We start from the raw sequence: 20,129 nt of genomic DNA, 5'->3' as shown, positions 1-20,129 counted from the left end.
AAAGCCAGCAGCTTGGAAAAAGAAAACAACTGCTTTAAAAAGTAGAATTAGCCAAAGAGAAAAGGAGATACAAAAGAATCCACTGAAGAAACCAACCCCTTACAAAGTATAATTGGTCAAATGGAAAAGAGAAGTGTAAAAGCTAACTGGGGAAAATAACTCCTTAAAATTTGGAATGGGACAAGTGGAAGCTAATGACTCGATGAAACATCAAGGAACAATCAAAGAAATTCAAAAAAATTAAAAAAATAGAAGAAAATACAAAATCCCTCATGGGAAAAACTACTTACCTGAAAAAGAGATCCAGGAGAGACAATATCAGAATCATTGCACTAACTAAAAACCATAATCAATAGAAGTACCTGGACAGGATCTTTCAAGAAATTATCAAGGAAAAACTATCCTTATATCCTGGAACCAGAGGGCAAAATAGACATTGAAACAATCCATCAGAAAAAGTTCCCAAAATAAAAACTCCAAGGAACATTATAACCAAATTTCAGAACTATCAGGTTGAGGAAAAATATTGCAATTGGCCAACAAGAAAGAATTCAAATATCAGGGAGCTACAACTGGAACTACACTGGACTTATCAGCTACAATATTAAAGACTCAGAAATCACAGAACATGATATTCTGGAAGGCAAAGGAGCTAGGACTACAACAAATAATCAGCTACCTGGTGTAACTAAGAATAATACTCCGATGGAGAAAATGTTCATTCAATGAAAAATAAAGGTTTCAAATTTTCATTAGAAGAAGACCAGTACTGAACCAAAACATAAATGTGACCTCCAATATCAAGACGCAAGGGGAAAAGGAGAAAAAGGGAAAATAAAATATAAGGGATTCAGTGTAGCTTAACTGTTTATATCCCTACATGGAAGATGATACTTGCAATTCTTAAAAACTACTCTCCCAGGGGCTGCTAGGTGATGCAGTGGATAAAGCACCGGCCCTAGATTCAGGAGGACCTGAGTTCAAATCTGGCCTCAGACACTTGACACTTACTAGCTGTGTGGTCCTGGGCAAGTCACTTAACCCTCACTGATCCACCAAAAAAAAGTACCACTGATAGTACAAGTAGAAGGAATACACATAGAGGGGATGCATATAAGGTGAATTTGAGGGAATGGCATAAAGGGTGAGAAAGAAAAGTACACTGGGTACAGAAGGAAGGGAGAGGTAGAATGGGTAAATTATTTCAAATGAAGTTCATGAAAAACCTGTTATAATGGAGGCAAAGATGGGAGGATGGGAAATGGGCATGGCTTGAACCTTATTCTCATCATTATTGACTCAAACAGGGAATAATATGCACAAACAATTGAATATAGAAATATATCTCACCCTATAGGAAAGTAGGAGAGGAAGAAATTAAATAAACGCTTGGAAGGAGTCACTGAGAGAAGAGAGAGCAGCCTAGAGGAAGTGATAGACTGAAGCAAAACAATTGAGCGTGGAAACAGTGAAGGAGAGAGGAAAAACAGGAAGAAAGATATGCTGGAGGGAAATACATAATTAGTAATCATAACTGTAAATATAAATAGGATGAACTCTCCCATAAAGTGGAAATGGATAGCAGAGTGGATCAAAAACCAGAATCTTACAATATGGTTTTTTTTTTTAGGGGGAGGGGGCCGGGTTTGTTTGTTTTGTTTTCTTTTTCTGCAAGAAACACACTTGAAACAGAGAGAGACATAAACAGAATAAAAGTAAGGAGATGGAGCAAAATCTATCTAGTTTAGCTGAAGTAAAAAAAAAAAAAAGGAGAGTGAGTAATCCTGATCTCAAAGGAAAAGCAAAAATAGACAATTTAAAGAGATAAGGAAGGAAACTATATCTTGCTAAGAGGTACCACAGACAATGTAGTAATATCAATAGTAAACATATTCACCAAGTGGTATAGCATCCAAATCCTTAAAGGAGAAGTCAAGTGAATTACAGTTTTATGACCAAACAAGAGATAGAGAATATTATGACATGTATAACAAGTAATTATGATTACATTAAATTAAAATGCTTTTGTACAAACAAAACCAATGAAACCAAGATAAGAAGAAAAGCAGAAAGCTGAGAAGCAATCTTTACAAGTGTCTCTGATAAAGGCCTCATTTCCCAAATATATAGAGAACTGAGTCAGTTTTTTTAAGAATACAAGCCATTCTGGGGGCAGCTAGATGGTGCAGTAGATAGAGCACTGTCCCTGGAGTCAGGAGGACCTGAGTTCCAATCCAGCCTCAGACACTTAACACTTACTGGCTGTGTGACCCTGGGCAAGCCACTTAACCCCAATTGCCTCACAAAAAAAAAAAAAAAGAATACAAGCTATTCCCCAATTGAGAAATGGTCAAAGGATATTAAAAGGCAGTTTTCAGATGAAGAAATCAAAGCTATCTATAAGCATATAAAGAAGTGCTTTAAATCAGTTTTCTTTATTTATGTAAAGTTTTTATTTTTTAATGTTTTGAATAGAGTTTTATTTTCCAAAATATATGTAAAAACAAATTTTAACATCAATTTTAAAAAACTTTGTGTTTCAACTTCTCTTCCTTTCTCCATTCCCACCCCACCCCCAAGAACTCAAGCCATTCAAAATAAGTAATACAAGAGTAGTCATGGAAAACATTCCCATAATCCCAGTCAAAAAGCCCCAAAACTTCAGATTAAGAAATTGTCAAAGAGGAAAAGAAAAAAAAATTTAAATGTGTTTCCATCTGTTTTCAGATACTATCAGTTCTTTCTCTGCAGATGGGCTGCAATCTTCATAAGTCCTTCAGGGTTATATTGGATCATTGCCTTGCTGAAAATAACCACATGCTTCCCAGTAGATCATCCCACACTATTGCTGTAATTTTGTATACAATGGATTTCACTATGCTTCAGTTCACGTAGGTCTTTCCAGGTTTTTCTGATAGTATCCTGTTCATCATAACCTTTATATAGTACCTTAAGCTTCACAGAGAATTTTCTTCCTAATAGCCCAGCAAAGTAGGTACCATACATTTTGCCATTATAATCAACCATCATAACTATTTCCCTCCACCCCACTCCCTTTCCATGATATTTACTCTATCTTCTTTTTACCTATTCCTCCTCAAAAGTATTTTACTTCTGACTATCCTCTCCCCGACTCTGCACTCCCTTTTTTCACCCTTCCTTCCTTATCCTCCTCCCCTCCTACTTAAAAGAACCCTTAGAGCAGAAAAACACACAAAAATATGGGCTGAGAGTTTTCTCCAGCTATAGATAGATTTCAGGGGGCCATGCTGGGCCATGAATCAAGCCTAACCCATGCAATCAGACCAACACACCAGACACCCACCTGAGGAATTTGCCCCAGTGCCTCTGAATCAGCTGGAGCACCATGTGGAACCAAGTGCTCTGTTGGGTTGAACAGCTGGCTGGGATAGGGCGTAAGTGCAGGGGTACCAGTGGACTGGGGGGAAGGATTCAACTGTCCCACCACAGCGGGGAACCAGGATGAAATCCTGAGCAGTGGGAGGCCCAGGTGGGGGAGGGGAGCAGGGGAGCAGGCTCATTAAAGCTAAGAACCACACCACAGAAAGATTTGCTGGTTGGTTGTTTAGTAAATAGGCTTGAGGTTATCTCCGGACCAGAGAACATGTCAGGTGAGATTAACATCTGTCTCCCCTCCAACCAAAACACCTTGGACCCTCTGAAGCTGGGAACAGGAGTGGAGCCGAGAAGCAGCCCCACCCCCACCTCCCCCATCTCTCAGTGGAGAGTTTAAAATCAAATAAAAGTGAGGCCAGGCAGGCTGAGAAGAAACCAAATCATCATCCCTCAGGCCACACCGTAGCTCAGTGTATTATGGAAGCAGCATCACACTTTAAGAAGAAGTTAAAAGCCAAGAAATTGTAAGCCAGGATGAGTAGGCAGAGAAATGAGAAGACCATCAAAAACTTCTTTGGGGGTAAGGTAGACCACAATACAACCTCAGAAGAAGAAGATAATAACAGGGTCAAAGCTCCAACATCCAAACCTTCCAAGAAAAATATGAACTGGTCCTCTCAAAAGGGACTTTGAAGAGAAAGTAGGAGAAAAAGACAGAATATGTAGTGAAAGGGAGTAAAGAATGGAAAGGGAAATGAGAGTGATGCAGGAGAGTCATGAGAAAAAAAGTAAACAGTTTGAAAAGCCAAAGGAAAAGGAGATTAAAAAACTTTCTGATGAAAATAACTGTCTAAGAATTAGGATTGAACAAATGGAAGCTAGTGACCTTATGAGAAATCAAGACACAGTAAGGCAAATCCAATTGAATGAAAAAATGGAGGGCAATGTGAAATATCTCCTTGGAAAAACAGTTGACCTGGAAAATAAATCTAGGAGAGATAATTTGAAAATCATTGGACTACCTGAAAACCATGACCAAAAGAAAATCTTAGATACCATCCTCCAAAAGATTGTGAGGGAAAATTGTCCTGATATTCTAGAAGCAGAAACTAAAATAGAAATTAGAAGAATCCACCAATCACCTCCTGAAAGAGATCCCAAAAGGAAAAGCTCCAGGAATATTATAGCCAAATTCCAGAACTCCTAGGTCAAGGAGAAAATATTGTAAGTAGCTAGAAAAAATGAATTCAAAATACTGTGGAGCTCCAATAAAGATAAAGCAAGATCTAGCAGCTTCTACATTAAAGGACCGAAGGGCATGGAATATGATATTCCAGAGGGCAGAGGAACTGGGACTACAGTCAAAAATCACATACCCAGCAAAACTGAGTATAATCTTTCAGAGGAAAAAATGGTATTTCAATGAGAAAGAGGTCTTTTAAGCATTTGTGATGAAAAGACCTGAACTGAATAGACAATTTGACTTTCAAATATAAGACCCTGGAGAAGCATAAAGAGATAAACAGGAAAAAGGCTTCATGAGGGATATTAAAAGATCAAACTGTTTACTTTCCTACATGGGAAGATAATACTTTGAACTCATAAGAACTATCTCAGTAAGGAATTCACAGAAGACACAGGTCTGAACTGAATATGAAGGGATGATATCTGTAAAGCATTCATGTTTTGTTCTTTGTGGGACAGACAGGGTGGGGTCTCTTATGTCTGTGGCCGGATTTGGGCTTGGGGCCTCCTGGGTCCAGGGCTGGTGCTTTGTCCACTGTGCCACCTAACTAACCCATGATGATATCTTTAAAATAGGGTTGAGGTGTAGGAGGAATAGATTGGGGGACAGAGAAGGGGAGAGATGGTCTGGGGAGAGGTAGTTCACATGAAGGAAACAAGAAAAAAGCTTAGGGAGGGGAGGAGAATAGGGGGAAGGAGTTGGGTTGTAAATGAACCTTAATATCATAAGAATTGGTTCAAAGAAGGACTAATATACATACTCAAGTAGGTATAGTAATATATTTTTGCCCTGAGGGAGGGGAGGGTGATAAGGGGGGGGGGGGAGGGAAGGAGGAAAGGGCAGATTGGGGGAGAGAACAGTAAAAACGCAAAACACTTTCAAGGAAGTTGAAGATGTTCTGCATTACTACACAAGTATGATCTATTGAATTGCTTGATCTCATAGGAAGGGTTGAGGAGAGAGGGAGGAAGAAAAATTTAGAATATAGAATTAGCTCAGGGACCTTTATCTCATTGTAGTGGGCTCATGGAGGGAATAGCATTCATACACAATTGGGAGGAGTAATCTATTATGTAAAGTTTTGAGTTTCAAATTCTATCCCTCTCTCATTCCCTCCCTCCCTACCCTCCCCTTCCCTGATGTGGTAAGCAATCAGATATAGGTTATACATGTACAATTATGTAAAACATTACCATATTAGTCATTTTATTTATTTATTTATTTTATTTTTTGGCTAGGTAATGAGGGTTAAGTGACTTGCCCAGGGTCACACAGCTAGTAAGTGTCATGTGTCTGAGGCTGGATTTGAACTCAGGTCCTCCTGAATCCAGGGCCGGTGCTTTATCCACTGCAACACTGAGCTGCCCCTATATCACTCATTTTATATAAAAATACTATTTTTTTTTAAAGTGCAAAATAGCATGCTTCAGTCTGTGTTCAATCAATATCAGTTCTTTCTCTGGAGATGGATAGTATGCTTCATCATTAATCATTTGGGATTGTCTTGGATTATTGTATTGCTGGCAGTAGTTGTCATTCACAATTGCTCATAGAGTAATAATGCTGTTCTCATTCTGCTCACTTCACCATACATCAGTTCATATGAGTCTTTCCAGGTTTTTCTGAAATCATCCTGCTTGTCATTTCTTATAACACAATAATATTTCATTACAATCATATACCACATCTTGTTTAGTCATTCCCCATTTGATGGGTGTTACTTCAATTTCTAATTCTTTGCTGCCACAAAGAGCTGCTATAAATATTTTTTTTACATTTTTTTCCTTTTCTGTTTTTCACAGTTACTATTATTAATGGTTTCCCTCCATCCTATTCTCTTTCCCATATTTGCTCTATCTATCTTCTTTTACCCTATCCCTCCTCAAAAGGGATTTACTTCTGACTGCCCCTTCCCCCAATCTGCCCTCTCTTCTTTCACACTTCCCTCCTTATCCCCTTCCTCTGCTATTTTCCTGCAAGGAAAGTGTATGTTGAGTTTGTATGTTAATCTTTCCTTGAGCCAACTCTGGTGAGATAAAGGTCTTTGAGCAAATTCTGATGACTGTAAGGATCATTCACTGCCCAATTTAGATAGATTCCTCCACCCAATTGAGTGTGTATGTTAATCCCTCCTTGAGTCAAAGCTCTAAATCACTTTTGATTAGAAAAGTACAAATTAAAACAATTCTGAGGTGCCACCTCATACCCATCATATTGACTAATATGACAAAAAAAAAGAAAAGAAAATTATAAATGTTGGAGATGATGTAGGAAAATTGGGACACTAATTTACTACTGGTGGAGTTGTGCAATGATCCAACCATTCGGGAGAATAATTTAGAACCATGCCCAAAGGGCTATAGAACTGTGCATACCCTTTTATCCAGCAATACCACTACTAGATCTGTTTCCCAATGAGATAATAAAAAGGAGAAAAGCCCTACTTGTGTAAAAATATTTATAGTATCCTTTCTCATGGTGGAAGAATATTGGAAATTGAGGGGATGCCCATCAATTGGGGGGGGGTGTCTGAACAAACTCTGGTAGATGAATGTAATGGAATACTAATGTATAATAAGAAGTGATAAAAAGGTAGATTTTGGGGAAAAAAACCTGGAAAGATTTGCATGAAGTGATATAAAATGAAATAAGCAGAACCAAGAAAATATTGCAAACAGTATGAGCAACATTGAGTGATAATCAACTATGAATGACTCAGTTCTTCTCAGCAACACAGTGATCCAAGTCAAGTACCAAAGGACTCATGAAGAAAAATGCTATCCACATTCAGATAAAAAACTGATGGATTGAATGCATTTTGAAGCATACTTTTTCCCCACTGATCTTTTTCTTTTTTTCTTATTCTTTTTTTTCTTTTAAACCGTTTATTTACTAACTGTGACTAATAAGGAAATATGTTTTACATGATAGCACATGTATTACCTATATCAAATTGCCTACAATTTTAGGAAGAGGGGAGGGGAGGAAGAGAAGGAGAAAAATTCAGATCTCAAAATCTTGTAAAACTGAAAGCTAAATATTGTTGATGTAATTGGGGAAAAAAATAAAATAATATTAAAGAAAAAGAGGCAGTAGCCCCTATGGTGTTATGTCTGGGGATTGTGGATATAATAAGCAACTTTTATATTAAGAGTGCTTTTAAGTATGTGTACATATAAATATTTATATGTACATGTAGATATGTAAATTTACATGCTTGTATTTGCATGTGAGTAATGCTGAATCATTTGTGTCATATCCATCCTGGTAGGTAGGTATAATTAATTTTATTTTATAGATGATAAAATTGAAACTGGCTTCAGAGAGATTGAGTCACTTACCTATGGTTACACAGTTTGTAAGTGTCTGGGCAAGACTCAAAAATCCATTCCTTATGATAAGACCTTAATATTTCTCTATGAAATGGAATATCAAGGAAGAAAAAGAATCTAGTCTTCAAGGTCCTTGGTAACAGAGAATGTAACAGTCACTTTTAAAACTGTAAAGTGCTTTACAAATATAATGTACTATGATTATTAAATTTTCCCATCTTCAAGTACTTTAGAAAAAATATTTTTAAGTTCATAATGCTAAGTTCCTGGTAAAATTCTTATCTCTGGGAATTGTATATGCCATTGTAATGATTAAAACTCTGTATCATCAATCCTACCTTTCACTGGCAATGACAATCTTTTAAATAAATTAGATTTGATCATTTCCCTTCCATATTGATCTCTATCAACCAGCTCTCTGTTGGTGAGTGGTCATGCTGGTCCTTTATAAACAATTCACATATGATTGAGCTTGTGTTAAAATTAAAATCATACATAGGAAAGAGGATGTGCAAACATTCCTAGTAAATTAAATGAACAACAAAAAACGCAATCCTGAAGGCAAATTTGATTTATTAAATATATCATGGAGAAATGGTATTTTTATATTTGAGATAAAAAAGTGAAAGTCATATAATTTTGGAAGAAAACATGTTAAAATATATGTGAAATAGTTACTTATAATGGAGGAAAAGCAAGCAGTGCAATTTTCTTCTCATTTATTACTATTACTGAATGAAAATGTACTCAGACAAAAGAATGAATCCTTTCCTGGACAGTGCTATAATCTTGTTATGAAATGTTCTGATTAATGAGTTGGATGGATTGTATCTACATAGGACCAAAACAACTGTCCAATTCAGTTTGTAAAATCTTCCAATTCCATTATCATCCTCAATAAGATAAATATATTTAGAGAAAATCATATTTCAGATTGTTTTTCACATTTTCTTCTGACTTCTAAATTCTTTTCCTTTCCTTACTCAAAAGATTCCTAATGACTATGTCTGTATGCATGAACTTAATTTGCTTTTATTACAGATTCATGTAGTACCTCCTCTTCCTTTATTATGCAATTCAGTCAATATCTACTTGATGCCTTTCCTGATTCCACTACACACACTCCCATTGTTAGTGCCCTCCCTCTGAAACTACCTTGTATTTATCTACTTTACATATATAGAGTGGGACAAAAGTCAAAAAGGGGGTTCAAATTTTAATAACTCCTGTAGTTTTTGTTTTTAATTTACAATAACAGCATCATATGTGGTATATATAGAAAATGAATTTACATTATGTGTAAAAAATAAAATCTCTTAAGTAGTGAAAATAAAGAAAAAATAATTTTCAAAAATGTATTAAAACATCATGACTTTCAGTCCACCCTGACTTTGTATTTATTCCTTTTTATCTATGCTATTTTAGATCGGTAGTTTTCCTTTTAATGACTCTTCCAGAACACTAAAAATCACCCTGGTGGCTGAAAAGAGTTAATTCACCTATAAAGTATTTTATTTCTTATTTTACCAAAGGATCAGACTTTCTTTCTCTGGCATTATATACAGATGCCGTGAGGTTTAATTAATGAGTAAATTCCTACAGAGAGCCTTGTGATCAAGCATTATTATCACTTACACAAAAATAATTGTTGATCTAAATAATGGTAGTGGACTAGTTTCTTAAAGATTCCCTTGATTTGCAATTTTAATTTAAATAAACTTCACAGGGAAAACTAAAGTAAAAAAAAAAATAGATGTTGTAGCTATGGATAAGTAGCTATAGACATTCCCAGAAAATATTTCTTAAGAATAATTTTAAAGTATGGAGGCTTTTAGTTCAAGATAAGAAATGACTCCTTGCCGGCAGTCTCAGATGAGTGACCAAGCATTGAATGGGCACATAATAAGTGATATGTTCAGTGGTGAATGATATTACTCTAGATGAAGAGAATTATAGAAAATAGTCCTTTGAAGAGGGGTATTGCTTCTTCCTTTCCTGACATCTTCATCATGTGTACTTGGAGATGGTATACTGTATACTTTTGTTGAGTCCTAACTGTTGATTTCCTTATTTATACTGTCATAGGAAAGAGACCAGGTTGGCAAAAGTCAGAAAAAGATGTTGTAAAAGTCAAAAGAAGAGTTGTAGACCTTTGTCTTTTTCATAAACTAATTTAATTTCTGTAAGAAAGGACATTATAAAAATATCGTACACAAATTGGTAAGGGCCTAGTAATTATAGTAGGACAAATGGAATGCTGAAAATTGTTGAGTAAAAGGTATGAAGGTGGGGCCTACGGCTACATACATAAAATTTCTCTGAAATGCTTATCATTGTGCTGGAACCACCTTAGATAATCAGAGTATTTAAATAAGGGAGGGCAAAAATCTTAATCTTTTTAGTGTCATGGATACCTTTGTCATTGAAGACTTTGGACCCTTCCATTGAAGTGTGTTATAAAATATATGAAATTAAATACATAGAATTAGAAAGGCAGTCAATGATATTGAAATAAAATTATAAAAAAAAGCTCAGAGATCCTAGGTTAAAATAGATCCTTGAATTAGATGCTGGGAGTGGGATAGAAAAGGTGGACACCAGGGTACCAGCCTAACTTAGATTGAACTCACTCCTGTGAGCTGAGCTGAGAATTGCCTATATGTGAGAGGATTAAATAAAATGAATGCAAGAAGAATAAAGATGTGGCAAAGATTTGGTGCACTGCATTTGGTCCTGGGGCTTTCTGCTTTTATTTTGTCATTTAAGTGAATAGGTACTCTGCTACTGCAGAGTCTATATGTGTTATGGACCAGGATTAAAGGAGTAAATCATGATGAAAGTTCTCCATTAAAGAGATGCCTATCTGAATTGTATCAAACTGACTTTTTTTTTCCAGTTTCCCCAATGTAGATAACAGGAACCCATCTCATACTCCACACTCTATGAAGTTGCCTAATATTGCAGATACAGGAACTGAGCTTCAGAGACATGAAATGAAATTAATGATTTGAGATCACACAGCTAGGAAGAGGCAAAAATAGGCCTAAAATAATGAACTGGAAATTCAGAAGACCTGCTTCTTTTGAACTTCCAGTAAATTTTTCTTTATATTCAATCATAATACTTTAACATCAAGAAAGCTGCCAAACAAAAGGCAAAAAAGTAAACATATAAACATTTAATTTTATAAATACAATCTTCTATGTACAAGGTAAGGAGAATAAGAATTGTCCCCACTTGCCAGGGGACTGCTTTATAATTTTGCAGAGCCATAACCAAGATTGGACTCTCGGTAATTTGCCCAGAGAGCAAAAGTTTAGAGGAAATAAAATTGTAATAAATATAGTCCTTCTGGAACATAGAAACAACCATAGTAATAATTTCTTCATACAATCAACTGAATTTGCCTTATTCAACTCTTTCTTTCAACACCATGGATTACAAAGTTAATTTGTGGATACAATTTCTGTTTCTTGCTATTAAATAGTAGGAAAAAATATCATAATCATATCAAAGTTATTGCAACCCAAGTAAAAAAAGAGAGGGAGAGGGAGGGAGGGAGAGGGAGAGAGAGAGAGAGCAAGCATGAATGTCCAGTGGAACAATGGATAACAGTAATTTTTAAAATAAACAGTTTTGATTACACAAAAAAAAAGTTTCACATAAAATCAATGTGGCCAAAAATGAGAAGAGTGTCAATTGGGAAAATAGATCTGTATCAATTATCTGATAAAATAGTAAATTTCATGATAGCTAAGAAAATGATAAAATGCATATGACTAAGAACAATTGCCTAGAAAAATAAGTAACAAAAATATGTGAATGATTTTTAATGAAAGAATTTAAAACTAAACACCCCACATGAAAAAGGTAATAAATTGCTAATAAGAGAAATTCTAAATAAATCAACATGTAATTTTCATGCCATAGTTCTCAAAATAAGTGATTTTCAAAAGGTAGGAATAATAAATGTTAGAGGTTTGGGAAGATAGGTAGATTAATATACTTGGTGTAGAGCTGTAAATTAATCTATTCATTTTAGAAAACAATTTGAAATTATGGATGCAATGGAACTAATAATTTTTTTGCCTTTTAACCAAGTGGTCCCAATGTAAGCATATATTTTAAGGATGCCTATAGGACAAAATTATTCTTAGCAGCATTTTTCTTCATAGTTAAAAAAAAGAAATACAAAGGACACCCATCATTGAGGAATGATTGAACCAATTATTATTATTACACAGATATAGTACAATATTTTTACACTATAATAAATGGCAAATAAATATTAGGAGTTCGTGATGTTATAATAAATGCCATATGAGTTGATGCCCAATGAAGTTAGCAGAACTAGGAGAGCAATATCAATGACCATATTTTTGGAACAGAATTTACTAAGAGGCAACTGAACTCGAATTGTAGTGACCAACTCTCACTTCAGAGAAGAAATGATGAAACATGAAACACATCTTCTTCCTTTTCATAGTAAGGAAGGAAATTATAAGTGTGGATTATTGCATACTGTAAAATATTGGTCATATTTTTAGTTTTGCTTCATTGTCTTCTTTTATTTTGTTACAAAACATAATTAATCATGATGTTGTATGTACATCTGGAAATTATGAGAAGTGTAAAAATAGAAGGCATTAGCTGTACTTATTGAAAATTAGCGTATATGTCTTTCAATGTTAATTAAATTGACATAGAGGAGTAATCTATGCTCCTATGATTGTGTTGTGCATATATTTCAACTTTGGTCTTGTGATAATTTTTTAATACTGTATTTAATACAGTGTTTCTTCTTATCACTGATTATGACCTTTTGGTGATCTTGGTTTCTCAAGACTTAAGCCAGGAAAATACAAACTGGCAGATGCTAACAAGAAAGGCTTTCAGGCAAAACTATGATGCATTCTATATAAGCCATCTAAGAACCAGTGAAACTAAGGTGGAGAGGATTATCACAAAAAAGTTGACCACCAGACTCTTTTTTCACACATGGAAACTTAGGAAAAAAATTTGTTAAATTTTGAAGAGTTTAATCTGCACAGGTAGAATGAGTACCTGTGATAATGCAGTCACTAATTTCTTTTTTAATGAAGTACAAGAACTATTTCTCAAGTCTGAGCATCTACATTAAAACTTTGCTTCCCAATACACTCCTTGCTCTGTCACGAACCATGTTTGCTATTCCACCATTGCATTCAATATGTGCGTTTACATTTCAGTTAAGATTTGGAGTTAAGATGACTTGGAACACTTTACATTTAGTGCTGAAGAGGAGACATTTGATATTTATTCCCACTCTGCTCGCCACCAGCAATTCCCAACTCTGAAAATCACATTCCGTTCTCTTTCACATTTATTGGCATTTCCGAAGTGCACAGTGTTCATACTTTACTATTAATATACCGCTAACACTAGGATGCATATCTCCCTTGGTACCAAAGTCAATAAGGGGGCAATTTAAAGCAGGAGAGCATGTCTATGGATTAAAAATATAGAAGCAAGTGAAATGATCATGTGGCATCATATATACAAGATTTTCCAACATTTTATGTGATTTTAAGGAAAATAAAAGCATACACATAAGATACCAAGTTCACATGAAAATCACTTACTTTAGTTTAATTTTTATTAAATATACCTTCTACCCATTGTGGGTTAGTGAAGAACAATAATAAAAATAAGAGTAGGCTTTTATGGAAAGCTTTAAGGAATGTGAAACTCTACATAAATGATCACATTTCATCTTAAAGATCTTTTAAAGTTCAATTTTAGAGTTGAGAAAACTAAAGCTCAGTGATATTATGTCACTTGACCATGATCACATAAATTTTAACTATTGAAGGATGTATCTGCACCCATATATTCTTTTTTTTTAATTTTTTGGTGGGGCAACGAGGGTTAAGTGACTTGCCCAAGGTCACACAGCTAGTAAGTGTCAAGTGTCTGAGATCGGATTTGAACTCAGGTCCTCCTGAATCCAGGGCCGGTGCTTTATCCACTGTGCCACCTAGCTGCCCCCTGCATCCATATATTCTTACTCTGAGTCTAGCATTCTAGTCACTACATCCATCATATTTCCTCTCAAGGTAAATCTAATGACAAGTTGAATGCTTTGCTATTCCTCAACCATTTTTTCCTCTGCTTCAAAATACACTGAAAGGTTTGATTTGCTATGCAAAGACTGGCAAATATGAATTATGAGAAAAGGAATTGGTACTGTGTTTACTATAGAAAATAATCCTGGAGAGGGTGTGTGTGTGTGTGTGTGTGTGTGTGTGTGTGTGTGTGTGTGTGTGTGTGTGCATGTGTGAGGAAAGTGAGGATGGTTAATAGCAATTAGCTATTTATTAATGTTGAAGATAGTATCATAGAGCACATGAGTGAGAGTTAGAGGACCTGATTTCAGATCTCAGTTCCACAGGACATCTGTGATACTCGGTTTCATCTATAAAATGGCACAATTACACTTTCACTTCAAGGGATTATTGTGAGGATAAAAAATTAATAATATATACATATCAGTTCCTAGTTTTAAAGTGGTACCAGAATATAAACTTAGGTTATTATGTGATAGGATTAAAGAAAAATAATTTTCATGAGAACAGGTAAGCATTAGAAGGAACTTAGCAATCAAGGACAATGAGATAACAAAATGTATCATTAAGGGAATTTGAATATGAAACTATATTGGGTGTTCTATAGCTTTATTTTTCCTTATGTAATATAGCATTTTAAAAGTTAAACCATTTTTCCACATACATTTTCTCAATCTTTATTATAATTCTGTGATGTAGGTAGTGTAACGATTGGAATGACGCCACCTGCTGGAGACTTACTGTAGAAGAGTTCTGCCCATGAAGCGAAGGTCTTTGAGGGCAAGACCAGGAGTCAGGAAGTGACGCGGGCTAGTGGGAGGAGGAAGGAAGAGACTGGCGCTCAGTCTCGGGCTCTTTCCTTTGGACTCTGGTGGAGAGCGGAGCTAGAAATGTGCTCTCCCTTTAATAGATAGGAATCTAGGCCTTTCTCTCTCTCTTTACCAAATTCTTATTCTCCTTAATAAATGCTTAAAAGTCTAACTCTTGCTAAAGCTTATAATTTATTGGCGACCACTCATTGGATATTTTAGACAGTTTAGCTAGAATTTTAGCCCTTAACAGTAGAATCGTATTATCTCCATATGTCATAGGAAGAAACTTAAGAATAGAGAAATTAGTTGAATTTTTGACCATGATGTATTTAAGGAATGTCACTGAGGACTAGAACACAAGCCTTTCTGAATCCTAATCCCATTACATTTCACTGAACAAACACATCTTAAGCAAACTATCATGTTATATCTTATGGTCTTCATTCTCCATGAAAAAAGGCAGTAGGGCATTGAGATATAGTGGAAAGATAACTGCATTTGAAAAGATAAGTTGAGTGTGTGTGTATATATGTGTATGTATATAAAGATTATATACATAAGTATGCAAATATATGTTTGCATATGTATATGTGTTTATGTGTCATCTTTTCTATTTATGTTACCTATCATATGCTTATTGTGATATCTGGTGTAAGACATTGACTAAATTTAATTTTTATCAAAATACTGTCTCTTCAGCAAATATTTATTCAGTATCTCCCATGTGCAGCAGTTCTTCAACACATTGGGCAGGTCTCCAGTATAATAGTTATGGTAGAACATGGATAAGGGTCACATAGGATGATGTATGGTTGGTTGTGATTTGCACCAATGACCCATGGAAGCACCAAATCTTGGATAAATCATTTACTCTCTCTATTGATCAATTTGCTCATTTGAAAATGAGAACAATAATGCTGTAATTACATAGATCAAAAGGTTTCCTTGATGATAAGATTTCATTATACACCTAAGATTCTGTGTAATATATAAAACAAAACACTTACACATACATGTGTATATATACACATATATAATAATAAACCTGAAACCACCTTCCTACATATTGGTTTCACTGAGTTTTGTCCCCTATACTTGGGACTACCTCTAGACTTTAAGGGATAGTTATTTAGCAGGTAGAGTCATCTTTGACAATTAGGTACCATAAATCTGATGAGGCTGATCATAGATCAAAGATGCAGGAGATGATAAATCTTCCAAGTAAAAATGCTTAAAATTTTCTTCTAAGAGCTTCAAAGGTTCTCATGAACTGGGGTTACAAAGAATAATGACTGACAAGTAATTTGACTACTCTAGAAAAACATAGTAAGAGGTAACAATGATGTAATCAAAAGAAGTTTATATTTGGAGTCAGAAGATCTGGATACCTATTGGCTTTCTCATTTGTTAACTATTAACTCTAGGCAGGCCTATATATGGATTAGGATTTAGGGGTATCTAGGTTCTTTACTAATGACGCCAGCTTCCACTAATGGTACTCCTTAATTGTACAGGGTGATCCAACCCCCTTGTACTTGAGTTCATTTACATGGAATTGCCTTATGCCAATTATATTTTATTATTAGACAGAATACAAATTCCATTTAAAGTCAGATTAGCTTTTACACAAAAATAGTAACTTCAAGAGTTATAATCACAAAGATAAAAATTTATTTGTCCAAACATGGGGGAGGCATGTCACCACTTGCCCTTTGTACTACCTCAATCTCTGGGAAAGGAAAGGAGATTTGGTTCATACTTTAGCTTGGCTCCTCTAGAGCACAATCCTAGTTGCAAGTCCAATACCCCTCACAGGCTCAAGTCAGGCATCCTGGCTTCTCATGGCTTCCATGCCAGATTGGACAACTACACGATCCTACCTAGAAACCTGCTTCCAAAGTAATCATGACTTGACCTCCTAGGTCTTGTGAAGATCACTTCTGGCACCTGAAACTGAGGGGAACAATCAAGACAGAATAGAAACAAATACCCCTAGGCCCATTTCTTGGAGTTAGGGTAAAAGAGGGAGACCAGGGAAAGAATTCCTTCTCTCACAAATTCAGTTTGCATCACCCATGCTGTAAATAAATGCATAGCAGGAAGGAAAACACAAAAGAAACAAAAAAAATTGTAGCCCAGAGAGCAGCAGAAAAAAGTGAACTACTCAGTCAATTGAAAAAAACAAATAGCCAATTAAAGGAGGTGACTCTGAATGAGGGACCTTCATGTTAAGCAAACTGGGCATGCCCAGACAAGACTGGGTTACATGTAAAATTTGAGAGCTGAATTAGATAATCTCTGAGGTCCCTACTATTCCAAAATTTATGATCTAATTATATGAGAGTGACCACTTTGTATGCAGTATACTATAGGGCTCAGTAATAAATGGTTTCTAGTGGAAAGTTAAATTTTCACCAAAAAGGAATTAAAGAAATTAGAAGAGGCTAGGAAGAAACAAAATTATCACTCTTTACAGATGATATGATGGTATGCTTAGAGAATCCTAGAGAATCAACTAAAAAACTACTTGAAACAACCACAGCGAAGTTGAAGGATAAAAAATAAATCCACAAATATCATCAGCATTGCTATACATGACCAACAAAGCTCAGCAGCAAGAGATGGAAGGAGAAATTATATTTAAAGTAACTGCAGACAATATAAAATATTTGGGTGTCTATTTTACAAGACAAATCCAGGAACTCTATGAACACAATTACAAAACACTTTTCACACAAATAAAATCAGATTTAAATAATTGGAAAAAAATTGATTACTCATGAATAGGCCAAGCTAATATAATAAAAATGACAACTCTACCTAAATTAAATAACCTATTCAGTACCATGCTAATCAGATTATCTAAAAATTATTTTATAGAGTTAGAAAAAATAATAACAATATTCATCTGGAAAAACAAAAGCTCAAGAATATTGAGGGAACTAATGAAAAAGAAAATGCACAGGAAGGTGGGCTAGCCATAGGAAATCTGAAGCTATACTATACAACCTCAGTCATCAAAACTATTTGGTACTGGCTAAGAAATAGTGTGGCAGATAAATGAAATAGTTCAGGCACAGGAGACAGAGTAGTAAATGACTATAGTAATCTAAGGTTTGATAAACTCAAGGACTCCAGATTCCTGGATAAGAACTCAGTATTTGACAAAAACTGCTGGGAAAAGTGGAAAATAGTATGACAGAAGTTAGACATAGAACAATATCTACACCATATACCAAAATAATGTTAAAATGGGTACATGATTTAGACATAAATGGTGATACCATATGTAAATTAGAAGAAGAAGGAATAGTTTAGCTCTCAGATCTATGGAGGGGAGAACAATTTAAGACCAAACAAGATATAGAGAATATTATGAAATGCAAAATGGATGATTTTGATTATATTAAATTGAAAAGTTTTTGTACAAACAGAAGCAATACAGCCAAAATTAAGAGGGAAGCAGAAAGTCAGGAAACAATTTTTACAGCCAGTGTTTCAGATAAAGGCCTCATTTCTAAAATATTTAGGGAACTAAATCAAATTTATAAGAATACAAGTCATTTCCCAATTGAGAGATGGTCAAAGGATATGAACAGGAAGTTTTCAGATGAAGAAATCAATGCTATCTATTATCATATGAAAAAATGCTCTAAATCACTTTTGATTAGAGAAATGTAAATTAAAACAATTGTGAGGTACCACCTCACACCTATCAGATTGGCTAATATGACAAAAAAAGGAAAATAATAAATATTGGGGAAGGTTTGAAAATATGGAACACTAATGCCTTGTTTGTGGAATTGTGAACTGATCCAGCCATTCTGTAGAGCAATTTAGAACTATACCCAAAGGGCTATAAAGCCATATATACCCTTTACCCCAGCAATACCACTATTTGGTTTGTATCCCAAAGAGATCACAGAAAAGGGAAAGTACCCACACATACAAAAATATTTATAGCAGCTCATTGTGGTATTAAAGAATTGTCCCATCAATTGGGGAATGGATGAACAAGTTGTGGTATATGAATATAATGGAATACTATTGTGCTGTCAGAAAGATGAACAGGCAGATTTCAGGAAATTCTGGAAAGATTTAAGGAAACTGATGCTGAGTGAAGTGAGCAGAACCATGAGAACAGTGTACATGCTAACAGCAATATTGTGTGAAGAAAAATACTTTGTCTGAATTCCAGAAAGAATGACAGTTCAAACACAGACCAAGGACAATTTGGATAGTATGAAGAAGAGAATTGGAGAACTATCAAACCAGCATGATAGGGGCAGCTAGGTGGCAAAGTAGATAAAGCACCAGTCCTGGATTCAGGGGGACCTGAGTTCAAATCCAGCCTCAGACACTTGACACTTACTAGCTGTGTGGCCCTGGGCAAGTCTTTTAACCCTCATTGCCCTGCAAAACAAACAAACAAACAAACAAACAAAACAAAACAAAAGAAAACCCTAAACTCAAACTGAAAAAAAAAGAAAACAAAATTAACAAAAAAACAGCATGATGAATTACAGAAAAGAATCACAGAATTAGAGGAGTACAAGAAACCTGATATGGATTTGCTCTAGAACAAGAAAGAAATATTAAAGAGCAATGAATCTGTGTTCCACAAGGAAATACAAAATTTCTGCATAAAGATGAGTTTGGACCATCCCTGGAACTATAGAAGCAATTTCCAATTTCAAAGTGGACATGACCCTGGATCATAACACAACCCATCCAGGTCTCATCATATCTTAATATCTGAAGAGTGTGACCTATGGAGGAATAGAAGAGGAAGTGCCCAACAACAGGAAGTATGTTAGAGATATGGTTCCTATTCCTGGTACTCAGTCCATCATTTGCAAGAGATATTATTGGGAGGTGAAGGTGCTGGACAATTCTAGTTGGTGTGGTGGTGTCTGCAAAATATCACCCCAGATGGCAAGTTACTTTGTACTTATGGATGTTCATTGTAATGATTGGAATGACACCCCCTGCTGGAGACTTAACTGTAGAAAAGCTCCACCATGAGGAGAAGGCCTCTGATGACAAGTCATGCAGTCAAGGTCCTTGGCGTCAGGAAGTAATGTTTGCTCTTGGGTGCTGTCTCTCAAGGCTACCAGCCAATCAACTTGAAGAGCCTCCCATTTCTGGGAGGAGGATACAAAGTAGGAAGCAAACGCTGGTGGAGGGGTTCGGTCTCTTTTGGTTTCAGACCTCCCCATGGTGGATGGGGTCTCTTAGAAATAGTTAGATTTTTACCTTTGTCTCTGATCCTAATGCT

This window comes from Dromiciops gliroides, chromosome 3 (genome assembly GCF_019393635.1).
Source record: "Dromiciops gliroides isolate mDroGli1 chromosome 3, mDroGli1.pri, whole genome shotgun sequence".
NCBI lineage: Eukaryota > Metazoa > Chordata > Mammalia > Microbiotheria > Microbiotheriidae > Dromiciops > Dromiciops gliroides.
Note: the sequence above shows the minus strand (reverse complement) of the source record.